The sequence below is a fragment of the Coregonus clupeaformis genome, chromosome 24 (genome assembly GCF_020615455.1).
Source record: "Coregonus clupeaformis isolate EN_2021a chromosome 24, ASM2061545v1, whole genome shotgun sequence".
Classification (NCBI taxonomy): domain Eukaryota; kingdom Metazoa; phylum Chordata; class Actinopteri; order Salmoniformes; family Salmonidae; genus Coregonus; species Coregonus clupeaformis.
Window position 1 is genome coordinate 57,265,159 of NC_059215.1, and position 18,871 is coordinate 57,284,029.

The 18,871-nt window shown below is 43.7% G+C and overlaps 1 long non-coding RNA gene and 1 pseudogene across 1 annotated transcript; both read left to right on the plus strand.

Moving 5' to 3' along the window:
* Positions 1 to 1,094: 1,094 nt before the first annotated feature.
* Positions 1,095 to 6,378, plus strand: LOC121537310 (annotated as a pseudogene).
* A 10,643-nt stretch (positions 6,379 to 17,021) lies between these two features.
* Positions 17,022 to 17,695, plus strand: LOC121537577. Its single transcript, XR_005995110.1, has 3 exons — positions 17,022 to 17,050; positions 17,436 to 17,498; positions 17,662 to 17,695. It is a non-coding gene; the product is annotated as an uncharacterized LOC121537577 (long non-coding RNA).
* The last annotated feature ends 1,176 nt before the right edge of the window (positions 17,696 to 18,871 follow it).

Genomic DNA, 18,871 nt, shown 5'->3' on the forward strand with positions numbered 1-18,871 from the left:
CATTGGACATCGAGGGGCACCGGCGTACTCCGTGCGGTCCATCTTGGATTCGAGACGTCGGATGGGGGTCTCCAATATCTAGTGGAGTGGGAGGGTGCGGCCCGGAGGAACGGTGCTGGGTGCCGAGGAGAGACATTTTGGACCCGTCTCTCCTGACGGAATTCCATCGTGGGCACCCGACGCACCCTGCTCCGTGTCCTCCTGGTCGTCCCCGAGGCCGGAGTCGGCGCACGTCTGGAGCCGCGGGCTCAAGGGGGGTACTGTCACGGTTTCGGCCGAGGCTGCCTCTCTTCCTTGCTCGGGCAGGCTTCGGCGTTCGTCGTCTCCGGAATACTAGCTGCCACCGTTGCATGTTTCTATGTTCGTTTGCTTTTGTCTGATTGTTGTTACACCTGTTATCGTTTAGTGTAATTAGTGTCCTATAAGTTCTCGTTGTGTTTGTCTAGTGTTGTGTGTTATTGTTTTCACTGTCATGCGTATGGCTTGTGTCTCTACAGTTTGCTCGGTTGAGCTGCTCTCCATTTGTACTTTGGAGTATTTTGTCGCACGTGTTTAGTGCGCCCGTTTTATTTCGCCTGTGTGCGGAGTTTCTCGCCTCAGGGCATTTGTTTTCGTGCTGTGCAATTTGCTACACCACTAAAGTCGTTTGACTTACTTCGTGCGTCCTGCGCTTGATTCCACCACCACACCCACCTACAGCTACCCTGACACCTACTTTCACCACCTGGGGTCGACCTGTCAGGAAGTCCAGGATCCAGTTGCAGAGGGAGGTGTTCAGTCCCAGGGTCCCGAGCTTGGTGACGAGCTTGGAGGGCATTACGGTGTTGAACGCTGAGCTGTAGTCAATGAACAGTATTCTCACATAGGTATTCCTCTTGTCCAGGTGGGAGAGGGCAGTGTGGAGTGCAATTGAGATTGCGTTGTCTGTACATCTGTTGGGGCGGTATGCGAATTGTAGTGGGCCTAGGGTGTCTGGGATGATGGAGGTGATGTTTGCCATGACCAGCCTTTCAAAGCACTTCATGATTACATATGTTAGTGCTACAGGACAGTAGTCATTGTGGCAGGTAACCTTAGAGTTCTTGGGAACAGAAATGATGGTGGTCAGCTTGAGACATGTGGCGATTACAGACTGCGACAAGGAGAGTTTGAAAATTACAGTGAAGATGCCTGCCAGCTGCTCAGCGCATGCTCTGAGTGTTTTAACAGTGATGAATATAGCCTAGTACACTGACCTTTCTATCTTTTAAAATAATTGCAAATCCAAAGTCTTGTCCAACACATTCTTGTACCTCTCACTCCGGTAGCGTTGCGTTTGGTTCTGATCTCAGCCGTGGACCCCGTAGCGACCATCGCCATCTTCAATGCCCTCAACGTGGACCCTGTCCTCAACATGCTGGTGTTTGGAGAGAGCATCCTCAACAACGCTGTCTCCATCGTACTCACCGAGTACGTACTCCTCCTACTGATCCTCCTTTCCTCCTCTCTTCCTCCACATACTGTTTTATCTAGGCACTACATTTTATCCAGGCATCTTACATCTTCTGGAAAAGGCCAGTATTATTCTTAGAGTCGGTGCAGTCACGCTCTGTCTCAGTGTTGTCCTTGTAAATCAGCTGAGCTTCCATGCTCCTCTGTGGCGCCCCAGTCTTCTCCCGACCTTTGACCTTTTGACCCGCTCTGCTTTATGCTGTGTGTGTGTGTACGTTTGCTTTATGCTGATAGCAAAGAACAACACACAAAGCTCTGAGGAAAGAGAGTGACTTATTTCACAGCCTGACTGAGGCATGCACAGTAACAGTTCTGACAATCCTACAGCCTAACCACCACCAGAAACATGCCAGAACATGCCAAGCTTTCTTTTCACATATCTCTCTTCTTGTGTGTGATTAGAAGCAGGTGTTATTCAGAATCAGAATCAACAGTTGGCAGAGGAGTGTTTTGCAAAAGTATTCATCCCCCTTAGCGTTTTTCCTATTTTGTTGCATTACAACTGTCACGTTCGTCTTGACGAGAAGTAGACCAATACGCAGCGTGTTGCACGAACATGGTGATCTTTATTATCTTTAGAGATAACCTATACAATACACAAAACAATAAACGACTCGTGAAGTCCACGGTGACAAAGACCGACAAGGAACAAAAACCCACAAACACAAAGTGAAACACAGACAGTTAAATATGGCTCCCAATCAGAGACAACCAGCACACAGCTGACACTCGTTGCCTCTGATTGGGAGTCACTCAGTCAAACATAGAAAATGACGAACTAGAAACACCCAACATAGAAACAGAACACATAGAATGAACACACCCTGGCTCAACATATAGAGTCCCAGAGCCAGGGTGTGACAACAACCTGTAATTTAAATTGATTTTTATTTGGATTTCATGTAATGGACATACACAAAATAGTCCAAATGGTGAAGTGAAATTTAAAAAATTACTCGTTTCATAAAATTCAAAAAAAAAAAAATAACGGAAAAGTGGTGCGTGCATATGTATTCACACCCTTTGCTATGAAGCCCCTAAATAAGATCTGGTGCAACCAATTACCTTCAGAAGTCACATAATTATTTAGATTGCACACAGGTGGACTTTATTTAAGTGTCACATGATCTGTCACATGATCTCAGTATATTCTGAAAGGCCCCAGAGTCTGCAACACCACTAAGCAAGGAGCACCACCAAGCAAGCGGCACCATGAAGACCGAGGAGCTCTCCAAACAGGTCAGGGACAAAGTTGTTGAGAAGTACAGATCAGGGTTGGGTGAATAGTTATGCAAGCTCAAGTTTTCTGTTTTTTTGCCTTATTTCTTGTTTGTTTCACAATAAAAAATATTTTGCATCTTCAAAGTGGTAGACATCTTGTGTAAATCAAACGATACAAACCCCCAAAAACTCCATTTTAATTCCAGGTTGTAGGCAACAAAATAGGAAAAATGCCAAGTAGGGTGAATACTTTCGCATGCCACTGTATATGTCATATCTACCTCAATTACCTCGGCTGTACAAGACATTACATACTGAATCCTGACAGACTGGTTTGACGGAAACATTCAGCCTGTTATTGCCACTCCTCTCTCTGTCTCTTTCTCTCTCTCTCTCTCTGTGTCACAACCATGGTGCCCTCAAGTGTCTCCTCGCCCATATAAAGTAAATTAACCCATGCATAGTGGATAGGCCAGCAGTTGACCGCTGATAGTGTGTGGGATAGCCAGCTAATGGTAGTAATTCGACTAGCTGTGAAAACACATGCCACTGCCAGATCATTAGCACTATTTGGTGGTATCAATGATCGTCTGGCTGTTATTTGATCTAGCCAGATTTGTGCTTTTACCCTGCTCCTCTATGTATGTCATGACGGTGATGGTTAGATCAGTTGGCGAAAGCCACCTATAAGGTTCTGGGAACAGCATGGTAAAGCTCATCATTGGATCTTTATTCAGACAAAGAGAGAGACACTTGAGAACGCTTCATAGACACTGGAGTGCCAGATCCTGAGATCAAACAATAATATCCTTTGCTCAAAACAAAAGTGGTGCCCTTTCAGTAAACACTTGTCACTAATGGGTTGAAACAGGCCATACCCACTCCAGTTGGAAGAGTCCCAATCTGTTTCTGTGGCTCAGAGACTGGGACAGGGACAGACAACGGGTTTGTTTCACCCCATCGGTGACAGATGTTTACAAAAAGGGTAAACAGGTAGTTTTATAGTTCTTAGTATATTTTACTTGTTTGATCTAAGGAGCTATTGTATTCCAGTGGAGGCTGCTGAGGGGAAGATGGCTCATTAATAATAGCTGGAACGGAGCAAATGGAATGGCATCAAACACATGGTATCATGTGGTTGATGTATTTGATACCATTCCACTAATTCCGCTCCAGCCATCACCACAAGCCCGTCCTCCCCAATTAAGGTGCCACCAACCTCCTGTGTTGTATTCAGACATTAGATATACTGTGTCCCTTGTTTTATCTTTGACTGACTCGGTCATAGGGGAAGACTGTTGTCACTTCTCAGATCTGTACAGCGCAATCTGATAACCCTGTGTTGGGAGAACAGGTTCTCAATAGAGGGATTGCAGACACACACACAGTAGACAGTATTTAGTGGTGCAACGTGACTGCCCTCTAGGGTGACATTGTAGTAGTGCATGTTGGATTAATTACTCTATGGCCCTCTGGCAAAATAAAAAGCATATACACTTTTAAGTTGAAATGGTTTACATCACGGTTGCCCAACCCTGTTCCTGGAAAGCTACCCTCCTGTAGGTTTTCGCTCCAACCCAAAGTGTTACTAACCTGATTCATCTTATCAACCTGCTAATTATTAGAATTAGGTGTGCTAGATTAGTGTTGGAGAAAAAACCTACAGGACGGTAACTCTCCAGGAACAGGGTTTGGCAGTCCTGGTTTACATATTCCCTCCCCAAGGTAATCCATTCTAATGTAATATATTACCTAAGTAATTATTGGTTTACATAAAACAAGATTAAACACACTATGCCTAACATCACGATAATGTATTATTTTCCCTCTCTTTATCTAGTTGTGTCGTCCAGTATGGCGGAGGGATTTGCCCGGGATGATAATGCCATTGGTAACGGGCTGGGAGACGTTCCTCCAGGCGTTGGGATACTTCCTCAAGATGTTCTTCGGTTCTGCTGCACTCGGAGCCCTGACCATACTCATCTCTGCCATCGTATCCTCTCTGTGTGTGTGTGCCCGTGTGTGATTGAGCGTTTTGGTTAATATGTTAATAATATTCCCATTCAACATGTTTCAGTTTGACCCTTAACCCTTAACCCCTGTGCCAGTCCCTGAAACACTTTGACCTGAGGTAGACCCCGTCTCTAGAGTTTGGCATGATGATCAACTTTGCCTACCTGCCCTAAGGCCTGGTAGAGGGCATCAAACTGTTTGGTGAGTCCTCTCTATTCAGTGTAAACACAATGGAATGTCATGAATTGTTCCACACAATTGCTAACCTCTCTCACCTCCCTATCTCTCTGTGCAGGTATAATGTCGATCCTGTTTTCGGGGATCGTGATGTCACACTACACACATCACAACCTGTCTCCTGTCACTCAGACCCTGATGCAGCAGACCCTCCACATGGTGGCCTTCATGTGTGGTCAGCACTCCTCTTTCTCCCTCACCTGTCCTTTTCCCCAAATCCTGTAATAACAGACCAGTAAGATGGCATGTACATTATGTATGTTTTATCCTATTGTTTTCTTGTCCACAGAGACGTGTGTGTTTGCCTTCCTGGGTCTCTTCAGCTTCCCTCACAAGTTTGAGCTGTCCTTCGCCATCTGGTGTATAATAAGTACTCCCAAACTGTAGTGACCAGATACAGCCTAGCATTAGCATTCTATACTATACAACAACTGGTTGAGCCGAGAGGTGGACATGAAGCTAGGGTTAGGGTTAAAGCTAGTGTTAGGGGTTGAGCCGAGATGTGGACATGAAGCTAGGGTTAGGGTTAAAGCTAGTGTTAGGGGTTGAGCCGAGATGTGGACATGAAGCTAGGGTTAGGGTTAAAGCTAGTGTTAGGGGTTGAGCCGAGATGTGGACATGAAGCTAGGGTTAGGGTTAAAGCTAGTGTTAGGGGTTGAGCCGAGATGTGGACATGAAGCTAGGGTTAGGGTTAAGCTGTTTGTTCTCTTTCCAGGTGTTGGTAGGTTAGGGGTAGAGGTTAGTTAGTGTTCTGAGTTTTTTGTTCCGTCTCTCTCCAGGTACTGGTGTTAGTAGGTCGGGCGGTGAACATCTTCCCGCTCTCTTTCCTGCTCAACTTCTTCAGAGACCACAAGATCACACCTAAGATGATGTTCATCATGTGGTTTAGTGGTAAGTAGAGCAGTTCTCTAATAATTCTCCATCTGTTTGGCTCTAATAATAATAATAATATGCCATTTAGCAGATGCTTTTATCCAAAGCGACTTACAGTCATGCGTGCATACATTTTTGTGTATGGGTGGACCCGGGGATCGAACCCACTACCTTGGCGTTACAAGCGCCGTGCTCTACCAGCTGAGCTACAGAGGACCACATCCCTCTCTCCTGTTTTATGGTACCTGAAATAACAAATACTCTCCCTTTCTCATCTCTCTCTCCATCCCTCAATCCTCTCCTCTGTTAGGTCTGATAGGTGCCATTACCTATGCCCTGAGCCTTCATCTTGGGTTAGGGCCCATAGAGAAGCGGCAGTTAATTGGCACCATCATCATCCTCTTCGCCATCCTCCTCCTCGGCAGCTGGACCATGCCCCTCATCCACATTATTGACAACGAGGAGAGCCAATCCTGACACAAGAGCAAGGACATCAACCTCAGCTAGACTGAGAAAATTGTTAAAAACACTGCACCGCTTTAACCGTGTGCACGTATAGAGTAGTGCATGTAGACATACACAAGCAGACGTTAAAGATGCAATCCGCAGTAGGCGGAAACAGCGCCACGGCCGCCCCACCACCGCTGTTATTGTTTTTGTCGCCGAGCTGAGGAGACGTTGTGCAGAATGGTAATATCAATTGCAGTAAATGTAGTGCTCTTCTATTGCACGTGCAATGATGTCCGAGGGGAAGAAAGCAGTGTTTGTGGTTTGTAATAACTAATTTGTTGTTGTTATATCGCAAACAGACGTGGCTGTTTCACCATTAAGGATTTCAGCTTTAACACACACAATAGCAAGCACTTAGCCTGAAATCCAGTCTGTCTCTGTGTGTATATATATATATGACATGCATGTTATCCATGTAATCCCACCTTATGTTCATATTTAATTCATAAGCGCCCAGTCATATTAGTTTAAAAGACACTTACAGTACATTACCAAAAGTATGTGGACACCTGCTCGTTGAACATCTCATTAGAAAATCATGGGCATTAATATGGAGTTGGTCCCCCCTTTGCTGCTATAACAGCCTTCATTATTCTGGGAAGGGTTTCCACTAGATGTTGGAACATTGCTACAGGGACTTGCTTCCATTCAGCCACAACCATTAGTGAGGTCAGGCACTGATGTTGGGCGATATGGCCTGGCTCGCAGTCGGCGTTCCAATTCATCCCAAAAGTGTTCGATGGGGTTGAGGTCAGGGCTCTGTGTAGGCCAGTAAAGTTCTTCCATACCTATCTCGACAAATAATTTTTGTATGGACCTTGCTTTGTGCATGGGGGCATTGTCATGCTGAAACAGGAAAGAGCCTTCCCCAAATTGTTGCCACAAAGTTGGAAGCACAGAATCATCTAGAATGTCATTGTATGCTGTAGCGTTACGATTTCCCTTCACTGGAACTAAGGGGCATAGCCCGAACCATGAAAAACAGCCCCAGACCATTATTCCTCCTCCACCAAACTTTACAGTTGGCACTATGTATTTGGGCAGGTAGCGTTCTCCTGGCATCCGCCAAATCCAGATTCGTCCGTCGGACTGCCAGATGGTGAAGCGTGATTCATCACTGCAGAGAACGCGTTTCCACTGCTCCAGAATCTAATGGCGGCGAGATTTACACCACTCCAGCTGACGCTTGGCATTGAGCATGGTGTTCTTAGGCTTGTGTGCGACTGCTCGGCCATGAAACCCATTTCATGAAGCTCCCGACGAACAGTTCTTATGCTGACATTGCTTCCAGAGGCAGTTTGGAACCGAGAACCGAGGACAGACCATTTTTACGCGGTACGTGCTACAGGGGTGTGGTTGAAAAGGAAGAAACTACTAATTTGAAGAGGTGTGTACATACTTTTGTATATCCCTTGATCTCCACTCCTTTCAATTCCTCAGATGTTTTCCTTTGCTCTGAGTGTGTGAGTTAGTGTCTGCGTGTGGATGTACGTGCATGCTTATGCGTGTGTTGTTCTCATGTTTGTGTGTGTGTTCTCATATGTGTGTGTGATTTTTATATGTGTGGGTTTCTGGACCTCCTGCACGCTTGGATCCAGATGAAAACGCTGACCAGTAAGTGGTACGAGGAGGTCCGACTGGGCCCGTCACACACACCTGAGAGTGTAGACCAGTGGGAAGAAGATGAACAGTGTGTGGGTCCTGGATTCAGAGTGTGTATGGAAGGACAGGAGACTGTTGTGGAGGAATACCACACGTGTCACCTGTGTGTTCATGACCACTAATGAGTGTCTAATGAGTGTCTTTCTCTGTGGACTATACCACTCTGCAGGCCCCACCTGACACCACTACCACACCCCTAAACTGGAGCTCACCATTTGGGGCTCCCGAGTGGTGCAGCGGTCTAAGGCACTGCATCACAGTGCTAGAGCATCACTACAGACCCTGGTTCGAGTCCAGGCTGTATCACAATCTGACAATCCGGCCGTGATTGGGAGTTCCATAGGGCGGTGCACAATTGGCCCAGCTTCGTCCGGGTTTGGCCGGGGTAGGCCGTCATTGTAAATAAGAATTTGTTCTTAACTGACTTGTCTAGTTAAATAAAAAAATTTACCTGAGCCAATCCAAAATGCGTTGTTTGTGGCTGCGTGAAACTGGAACTGGCAATCACACATTAAGTTGCAATTATACCATGTAATGATATTGGAATTGATTTATAGCTAAAGCTTTTCCAAGTGCCAACATGTTACTATTCAGCTCACAGTAACTACATATAAGGTGCAGGGAACATTGGCCAAAGGAAGGCCCGTCTGTGTAGTTACATGAAATTGAACCAACTACATGTTATTTGACAACATTTTAGAGGACTATAAAGGTTACAAAAGAAGCTTGAAGGGAATCAGAAAGGAACTCCTGTGAAGAGAGGGAAGCCTCTCTTGTAAAGCAATAGTGCACTTTTTTACTGTTTAGTTCCATATTTAATGTGCTTTTACATGTTCTCATAACTAGATGTTCTGGTAACACAATTTCAATGTCGGGTTATAAACTGCTTTTTTCATGATGTCCATGATACCAGGTTATATTACTATTTAACATGATTTACAGTACCAGTCAAAAGTTTGGACACACCTACTCATTCAAGGGTTTTTCTTTATTTTTACTATTTTCTACATTGTAGAATAATAGTGAAGACATCAAAACTATGAAATAACACACATGGAATCATGTAACCAAAAAAGTGTTAAACAAATCCACATTTATTTTATATTTGAGATTCTTCAAAGTAGCTACCCTTTGCCTTGATGACAGCTTTGCACACTCTTGGCATTCTCTCAATCAGCTTCATGAGGTAATCACCTGGAATGCATTTCAATTAACAGGTGTGCCTTCTTAAAAGTTAATTTGTGGAATTTCTTTCCTCCTTAATGCGTTTGAGCCAATCAGTTGTGTTGTGACAAGGTAGAGGGGGATATACAGAAGATGGTATTTTACCAAATGGGGCTAAATCCATATTATGGCAAGACCAGCTCAAATATGCAAAGAGAAACGACAGTCCATCATTACTTTAAGACATGAACTTTGAAAGTGTCTTCAAGTGCAGTCGCAAAAACCATCAAGAGAAAGAAACTAGCTCGCATGAGGACCCCACATGAATGGAAGACCCAGAGTTACCTCTGCTGCAGAGGATAAGTTCATTAGAGTTACCATCCTCAGAAATTGCAGCCCAAATAAATGCTTCAGAGTTCAAGTCACAGACACATCACAACATCAACTGTTCAGAGGGGACCGTGTGAATCAGGCCTTCATGGTCAAATTGCTGCAAAGAAACCACTACTAAAGGACACCAATAATAAGAAGAGACCTGCTTGGGCCAAGAAACACGAGCAATGGACATTAGACCGGTGGAAATTTGTCCTTTGGAGTCCAAATTAGAGATTTTTAGTTCTAACCACTGTGTCTTTGTGAGATGCGGTGTGGGTGAACGGATGATCTCCGCATGTGTATTTCCCACCGTAAAGCATGGAGGAGGAGGAGATGTTATGGTGTGGGGGTGCTTTGCTGGTGACACTGTCTGTGATTTATTTAGAATTCAAGGCTCACTTAATCAGCATGGCTACCACAGCATTTTGCAGTGATATCCCATCTGGTTTGGGCTTAGTGGGAGTATCATATGTTTTTCAATGGGACAATGACCCAACACACCTCCAGGCTGTGTAAGGGCTATTTTACCAAGAAGGAGAGCGAAGGAGTGCTGCATCAGATGACCTGGCCTCCACAATCCCCCGACCTCCACCCAATTGAGATGTTTGGGATGAGTAGGACCGCAGAGTGAAGGGAAAGAAGCCAACAAGTGCTCATCTGATGTGGGAATTCCTTTAGCTGTTGGAAAAGCATTCCAGGTGAAGCTGGTTGAGAGAATGCCAAGAGTGTCTAAAGCTATCATCAAGGCAAAGTGTGGCTATTTGAAGAATCTCAAATCTCAAATATATTTTGATTTGTTTAACACTTCTTTAGTTACTACATGATTTCATATGTGTTATTTCATAGTTTTGATGTTTTCACTACTTTTCTACAATGTAGAAACTAGTAAAAATAAAGAAAAACCCTTGAAAACCTCCCTCTCCCTCCCATCCCGGAGGACCTGAGCCCTAGGACCATGCCTCAGGACTACCTGGCCTGATGACTCTTTGCTGTCCCCAGTCCACCCGGTCGTGCTGCTGCTCCAGTTTCCACTCTTCCGCCTGCGGCTATGGAACCCTGACCTGTTCACCGGACGTGCTACCTTGTCCCAGACCTGCTGTTTTCAACTCTCTCTCTCTACCGCACCTGCTATTTCAACCTCTAAATGCCCGGCTATGAAAAGCCAAGTGACATTTACTCCTGATGCACTGACCTGTTGCAATCTCTACAACCACTGTCATTATTATTTGGCCATGTACTCTTATAATCGCCACCCGGCCACCCCTCAGAGCCTGGTTCCTCTCTAGGTTTCTTCCTAGGTTTCTGCCTTTCTAGGGAGTTTTTACTAGCTACCGTGCTTCTACATCTGTATTGCTTGCTGTTTGGGTTTTTAGGCTGGGTTTCTGTATAGCACTTTCTGACATCTGCTGATGTAAAAAGGGCTTTATAAATAACATTTGATTGATTGATTGTCCAACCTTTTGACTGGTACTGTAAATGTGGACAGTTCTTCCAATATCTTCAATGTGCGCCTCAGAATTGGATAAGGATACACACAGTTGCATCCCCGAAGTGTCTGTCTTCCCTTGTAGCCTGTGAGAAAGACCCGATCCATGTGAGTGAGAGGTGCTTCAGAGCACGCAGCCGGAAGAAGATTATAATTATTATATTCAACCCAAGGGCACAATGGCCACTGGCCGCTAAAGGCATGGATTTTTTTAGGGGCATTACGGCCACACAAAGAGGATGCCGCCAGGAAATTCGAGGCATTATCAAGTTCTTGTCAAATTGTGAATGAGAGACTGAAATGTGTGCAGCCTGAGCAAATAACAAAGCAGAGTTCATGCCTTTCATGCAAGTTTTTTTTAAAAATCATCATTACTGCTGCATCATGCAGCCTTAGAATGTATTAAAAATCTAAAGAATATGCCCAACGTTTGTATACTACTAAAGTTGCATAAATAACTCTAAATTAAGCATATAGGGAGGACCTGTTTCTTTGTTAACCACTCAACACAGAATAGCTGCATGTGCTCACTCCCTCAAATCGTTAGGAGAAAATATCCTTTCTATTTCATTCAGCTATGTTGAATTGAATTCTTCATGCTATGAAATAATATAAAATAATGCCACGGAATTCTAAGCAAATCTTGTCTGCTAAATGAACTAGTGTAGCCCATAGCCAGATCAGGGCCTAACATAAGGACAACTCAGAGTATGCTATTCTGTTCTTCTGAAATAGACTACATTTTCTTCATATCATGCTTCTTTAGACCTGTCTAAAATAAATAATGGATTTATTGTGATGGTGTATTTTTCTATATTACATGGCTTTATTAGTGTAAGGTTTGGTGTGAGGTGTGACCCAGGTGCGGTGCAGGATAGACAGTAGGCAGCAGGCAGAGATGGTGAAACAAGGATCTTTACTGGTGGTCCCGAAGCCAGGATACAAAATAACAGACTTAACACGATAAAAGAAAGGTGGAGCAAATAAGTCTCAAAAAACAGGCTGACAGCCAAAATATGAAATAGTAACTATGACTGAAATAATAAAGAAACAGGGAGAACACTTCTCGAGTACCTGTACATACGTCTCCAATCATACTCTGATTAGTACTGCTGAGCAAAGAGAAACTAGCAGAGAAAATTGAGCAAGGGAACACAGGGAAGTGAGGGCATAAATACGCAGGTGAACAGGTAGACACAGGTGACACCAATAGGATCATGATTAGTCCAGACTGTAAGTGAGAAGGTGCCTACGGTTGTCAGAGGACACCTAGTGGATGGCTCAGGAACTGCGACCCCCTCCTGTAACAATTAGACTTGTAGATGTTCCAAAGGTCTGCATCAGTGGCTTGTAGGCTATGCGTGGAAGCCAGGAGATGCTAAATATGTTTATGTTAATTAACGGTCAATTACCGTGAGACCGGCAGTTATTTGCTTGACAATCACCAGCTGACCAAATTATATGACAAAATGTCACAGCCCTATTTTAGAGTATGTGAATCCATTCCAAAGCAAGGTTGCCTTGAGTAGTTTTCAGGCCTGTTTGCCTGAGGCGTGTTGCAACATTGGAACAATAATGAACAGATGACATGGTATTAATACTGATGTGAGTTGGCATTTACTACAACACGTCCATATGGTTATTCACTGCATCTCTGTCTTCTCTCTCTTGCTCGCTCACTTCAAAGTTGCTTTATTGGCATGACATTCAGGCAGTATGTATTGCCAAAGCATACAAAACATTTACAATACAAGACCTACTGTATAGATGGAAAGAAAAAGAAAAACATATGGGAGTGTGTGTTGTCTTCGACAGTGTGGGGTCTGGGTCCCTGCATAATGTAATGATCCAAAGAATTGTGTGTGTGTTTTATCTTAAGGTCACTCACTGTCTTTTAAGCTATGACATGATGAAACATATTTGGCAGCAAGATTTGCTGTTTGTCTCTCTCCTAACAATATTCTTAATTTGTGATCATCTCCCAATCTGTAAAATGTGGTATAATTGAGTTTAATTTCTCAAAGTAGTGTTCTCTGGTCTTTGATTTTCTCACATTGAAGAAGGATGTGCATCTCTGTCTCTACCGCCTCTGTCATACAGTGACCACATACAGGCTCCTCTTTGGGTAGCCATGTCTTTTTGTGTCCTCCTTTCTCTATTGCCAATTGGTGGTCACTGAGTCTGTAACTTGGTATGGATCTGTCGCTGCCTTATATCTATCTCTATAGTTGTAATCTCGTTTGAGGGCCCTATAACATTTTAGATTGTTTTGCGTTTTAGTTTCTTTATCCCAATGTTCCAAATAAGATTTCTTGCTTTGCGTGGTAATTTGGTTTACTCTAATTGGTGGTTGGTAAGCAGTGCTGTCCAGAAACTGTTGTATGTTGGGTGGTACGGTATTAGTTTGTCTCATCACCAACTGATTTAGGGGACTATTTTCAGAGTTTTCAATACCAAACTATAAGAGTTTGGTATTGAAGTGTGTCTTCAGAACTTTTTTGGATGTCTATTATCGATGGAAACTGGTCTAATTCTGCCCTACATGTGTTTGTTGGTGTTTTTCTTTGGATCGTTAGAATATTTCTACAAAATTCTGCATGTAGGGTCTCTGTTGGATGCTTCTCATTTAGTGTAGCTATGATGACTGAGTGGACCCAATACCTCACATCCTACAGTGCAATGGGCTGGATAATACTATCAAATATTTTGCACCAAATTCTAATTGGAATGGTTATATTGTCAAATTTGTTTTATCGCATAGAAAGCTCTTCAAGCTTTTTCTTTTAATTAATTCCCTGCCATGATGAAACTTCCTGATTCTGAAATGTTCAGAAAAAGGCAAGTGTAACTCATTGTATGCTCAAGGGTGGTGTTACCTAGAGTGAATTTGTGTCCGTCTTCCTGACATCTGGGCTTTTTCTGTAAGATCATGATTTGGGTCTTTTTAAGGCTTACTGCTAGGGCCCAGTTCTGGCAGTATTGCTCTAGCAGATCCATATGGTGACAGCAGCACGAGGTCATCTGCATAGAGCAAAGATTTCACTTCTATGTGGCCTGTAGATTGTTCCAACTGCACCACTAGTTCGTTGATATACACTGAGTATACCAAACATTAGGAATACCTTCCTAATATTGAGTTGCAACCCCTTTTGCCCTCAGAATAGACTCAATTCGTTGGGGCATGGACTCTACAAGGTGTCGAAAGCGTTCCACAGGGATGCTGGCCCATGTTGACGCCAATGCTTCCCACAGTTGTGTCAAGTTGGCTGGATGTCGTTTGGGTGGTGGACCATTCTTGATACACACGGGATAATGTTGTGAAAAACCCATTCTTTGTCCTAACATTTTACATTTATAATTCCTCTCCTCCCTGAGTGCTGCGTGCTCCGAAGAACCTTTCACTGACATGGCTCTCCATCACGTGATCAGGTCTTTCTCACAGGCTACAAGTGAAGACAGACACATCGGGGACGCAACTGCGCACGTCCTTATCCATTTCTGAGGTGCATATTGAAGATATTAGAAGAACTGGAAGAACTGTCCACATTTACTTCCAAACTTGAAACTCACGCGCTGCTTATGACATCAGAGTTAAGTAAGCAAACCAGGTCAGCAGAGACTGCTTTTTTAACAGACAGTGATAGTCAACTTAATTTTTGTTGCACAGGAGTAACGTCATCTTTGACTTTCAAGCGGCGAATGAACCCTTTGGCACACCCTAATTTTGGCACGCTGGGAGTTGCCAGGTGCTGTACTTTAACAGGCGTAGGAGAGGACAGCACAGTATTACCAGCAATATGCAGATTCAAGGCCGTAACTAAGTCCATGCCTAGCAAAGGCGATGAAGAAGGAGGCTATAGTAGTAACTGTATCATGCTGGACGTCAGCGGAGAGGCACCCTAACACAGGTAAGTCTTGTTTAGAGTAGGTAACACATTTCACATGTGGTGGTGTCAGGGGGCATTTATCAAAGTAGCACATATACAAATGCTTCAGCAGGATAGAGACTGAGGACCCCATATCAACTAACAGTTCAATGGGGTGAGGAGCAACCTCAGGGGTACCAACAGAGACTATGCAATGTATTTTCTCTCTCATTATATCTTGGTCTATTATGCATAATACTGTAAGCTCCGGTACCTCGACCTCTTGTACTCTTTGCTTTTTATCGGCATGGCACACCCGTACGTAATGACCGGTTTTGTCACAGGCCTTGCATTTAGCCTTGGCGGCGGGGAAGTCTCTAGCGATAGCTAAGTGAGTATTGGAACCACATCTGTAACAGCAGCGACCTGACTTTCTTGTATCATCAGGTGGATTGGAGTTGGCATGGGCCATGTATCTCTGTTTATTCTTCTTTTGGGGCTTTTCTCTCACCACCTGTACTGGCAGTGGATTATTAATGGACTGGATGTGGGCTTCGCCACTTTCCACTTGAGTAGCAAGTGCAATAGCAGTGTGCATTGTAGGATTAGCCTGCAGTAAAAGCCTTTATTTGACACGGAGCATGCCTTGATCTCTCAACATCTCATCTCCTCTATCACCAAAATCACAGTTTACAAATAACTCTCTCAGGGCAGCAATGTAATCTGCTATGGACTCCTCCGGTCTCTGTGCTCTTTGTCTGAACTTATAGTGCTTGACCACGACATTGATAGCCATAATGAAATGTCCCTGGAGAGCTGTGACAGCTGTTGCAAACGTAGCACCTGTATCTGGTAAGGTGTAAAAGATTCTTTGACCTTCAGTACCAAGGCAATATACGCATGCTTCCTAGCATCTGGCCAGTCATCTCCTGTAGCATTGATAGCCACCAAGTAGTTGTTGAAGATTTTCAACCACATAGCCAAAAGCATCGTAGGTTGACCAGGGAAGGGCAGGAACGGAGTAGGTGATTTTTCTAATGCTGCCGAAAATCCTCGTCGCCAATCTTGTCGTGTAGTAGGCTCATTAACATGTGGGCATGATGGGTATAATTAAGGGTAAGTTTACTCTGCAAGTTTAGCACTCCATCACAGCATACATTGTCAGCACATGCATACTCTTCTTCTCCCTATCTGAAAACCTGTTCTCATTGTACTTCTGTTCTGTATCAGGCTAGGTAGAATAAAATACCTTTATGCCTCTAGTGGTAAACTTGGGTAGTGCAGCAAAACACAACACACGCCAAATATTTTCAACCTCCTGAGGGGGAAGAGGCACCTTCTTCATGACTGTTTGCATGTGTTTGGACCATTTTAAGTCCTTAGTGATTTGGACACCATGGAACTTAAAGGGGAATGGAAACACTTTAGGATGTAAATCTAAACAAAGAGATGTATTCAATCCACTACTATTAAACATGTACATTTAACATAAAAACACCTCTATATTTAGTATTTTGATCGTCGACAAGGTTTATTTGAGCTATGGTCAGCGGCATTTTAAATTGCCATAGTAATGACTGACGCCAGTGCGTCACTGGCAGGAATCATCAAATTATCTGTGGTATTGAGTTTTCGCGCGGAGAGTGATTCAAAGACAGTGAGGTTAGGTGCGGACAACGACGATGGCAACAACAAGTAGTAATTCAAACATGAATTGTATAGCGGCAGGCTGTATGAATTGGCTCCATCGGCTGCCCAAGGAACCAGAACTTTTGAAGAAGTGGCTCTGAAGAGGAAGGACGTGCCAGCTCGAGCTAGCAGGATCTGCAGACAGCACTTTGCGGAGGCAGACTTTGCGATGAAGGGAAGTTTTGATGCGGCAACCGGGAGTTTCCGAATGGAAAGGAGTCATAGGCCTACATTGAAGCCCTCTGCTTGCGCCTCCATTTTACATTTCGAGGGTTATGGTGTAGGGGTTACCGACCGACCATCATCAACATCACTGACTTCGGAGTCGAGCAAAACCCAGACTGAATGGAAGAGGCAATGCCAGTCAATGCAATGGAGCCTGAGGTATCGTTAACAGGTCATGACTGTTGTTGACTAGGCTAGCGTTAGACACTGGACAACTCTGTTGCAACTCCAGTTGAAGGTAACTAGCTAATTGCGTCTGAAGTGTTTTGTGTAACATCCCCAGCAAATAACGTTACCAAGCAACTCAACTGCAACTAAAATTGCAACACAGTTTCTCCGTGTACCCGTTATTAGGAAGTTACTGTAGCTAGCTTCAACCTCAGATAGTCAAAGTACTGTAATACATTTTGTTGACAGATTTGTTTTTGTAATGTTTTGTTAGCTCCACCTCATTTAGCTAGACTGAAGTTGACATAGCTAATGTTTGCTGAAAAATAAATGTCCCTGTATTTGCTGTGTGTGTGTGTATGTGTGTTGACAAAGCATACAAGACAGGTAGCTTGTTAATGCCAACTGATATACTTGGGTTCAGTTGTCTTAATAAAACGTTTGTTTGTTTTCAGGATGACATCTTCATCCCTGAAAAGGTTTTCATCCTGGAGGAGACTGTGCAGGAGGCAGAGGAGGTACATGCAAATCCATGTTATTTCTAAGGCTATTGTTTTTTCAAGACACAACCTGTCATCCCTGAGGCCATTTTGGATATAAAATGAACAATATACAGTTTATGCAGTGATTCTTGAATATAACTATAGCCTAATAGATGCCTTAATTGTTTTCTACCAACAGGAAAGAACGGTTAGTACAGCATGCCAAACTGACCTCTGGGTGCCAGAGTGTTCCTGTGCTGTGGAGGAGAAGAAGTCCACCGGGACCATCACTAAAGAGCTCGGGGCCCAGCTAGATTGCGCTCACGACCGTCAGTATACAACCGAGTCCTGCCCCTATATGCCACAGATGGAGCTGACGGAGAGTGAGATCAGTGAAGACCATAACTCGCTGTATGAACCTGAGAGCTCAGAATCACAATCATCACAGTGCGAGCCAAGATATACTATCGATCACTTTGGGGGAGCGGGCTAGTGTTCCGAAAATGGAGAAGGAGCAGGCCATTCAACAGCGAATTCAAAGATACACCCATCCATAAAGGGAATCGGAGTGGAGTTGTTTTCCACAGATTTTTTTTACCCGTTTCAAAGGATGTGCTACCTTGTCCCGGTCCTGCTGTTTCGACTCTCTCTTTCTCAAGCTACGAACGCTCAGCTATGAAAAGCCAACTGACATTTTCTCCTGAGGTGTTGAACTGTTGCACCCTGTATAACCACTGTGGTTATTATTTTGATGTAAAAGGGCTTTTGTAAAATACATTTGATTGATTGATTGTTGGCTGTGCTGGTAGCTGTGTACTCACTAACTGTCTGAGTGATGGGACATTTTTTTTGTATCTGTAACATATTTTGGTTTGTATTTAATCTGCATCTTACCTTCTTAAAGTGGCAGTAGAAACAATAACAAAGTCTCTCCCTGCTCCTCTTTCGGTAAAAAGCTGAGGGATGGGGCTGGAGAAATGTAAGCACTCTCAAATTCATAGACAGAGCTATAGATGCAAGGACTGACCATCCATGATATCAACATTTTAATCCTGTTTCTATGATCTGTTTCCAATACCATGTACCCAGTTCACTTTGGATAAAGGCGTCTGCTAAATGGCATATAATTTATTATTAAAGTCTACTTTGACTCTGCCAACTAGCTGCCCAGTGTAGTTACCAATAGATGGCAGCCAAAGCTAGTTGAAGTCACTGGGTTAGTGTGCGTTGAAAGTAGTAGTTTTATCTTCAAAGCAAGTTTATCTGGTTTGCTTGAACCGGTTGTTATAGTGGACAAGCTAACTAATACTATTTTTACATAAGGCACAGGCATTAGGTCTATGTCTTGAACAAAATTCCAGCAATCTAGATTTACTAAATTAACTTGTTTTATTCAAACTCAAACCCTA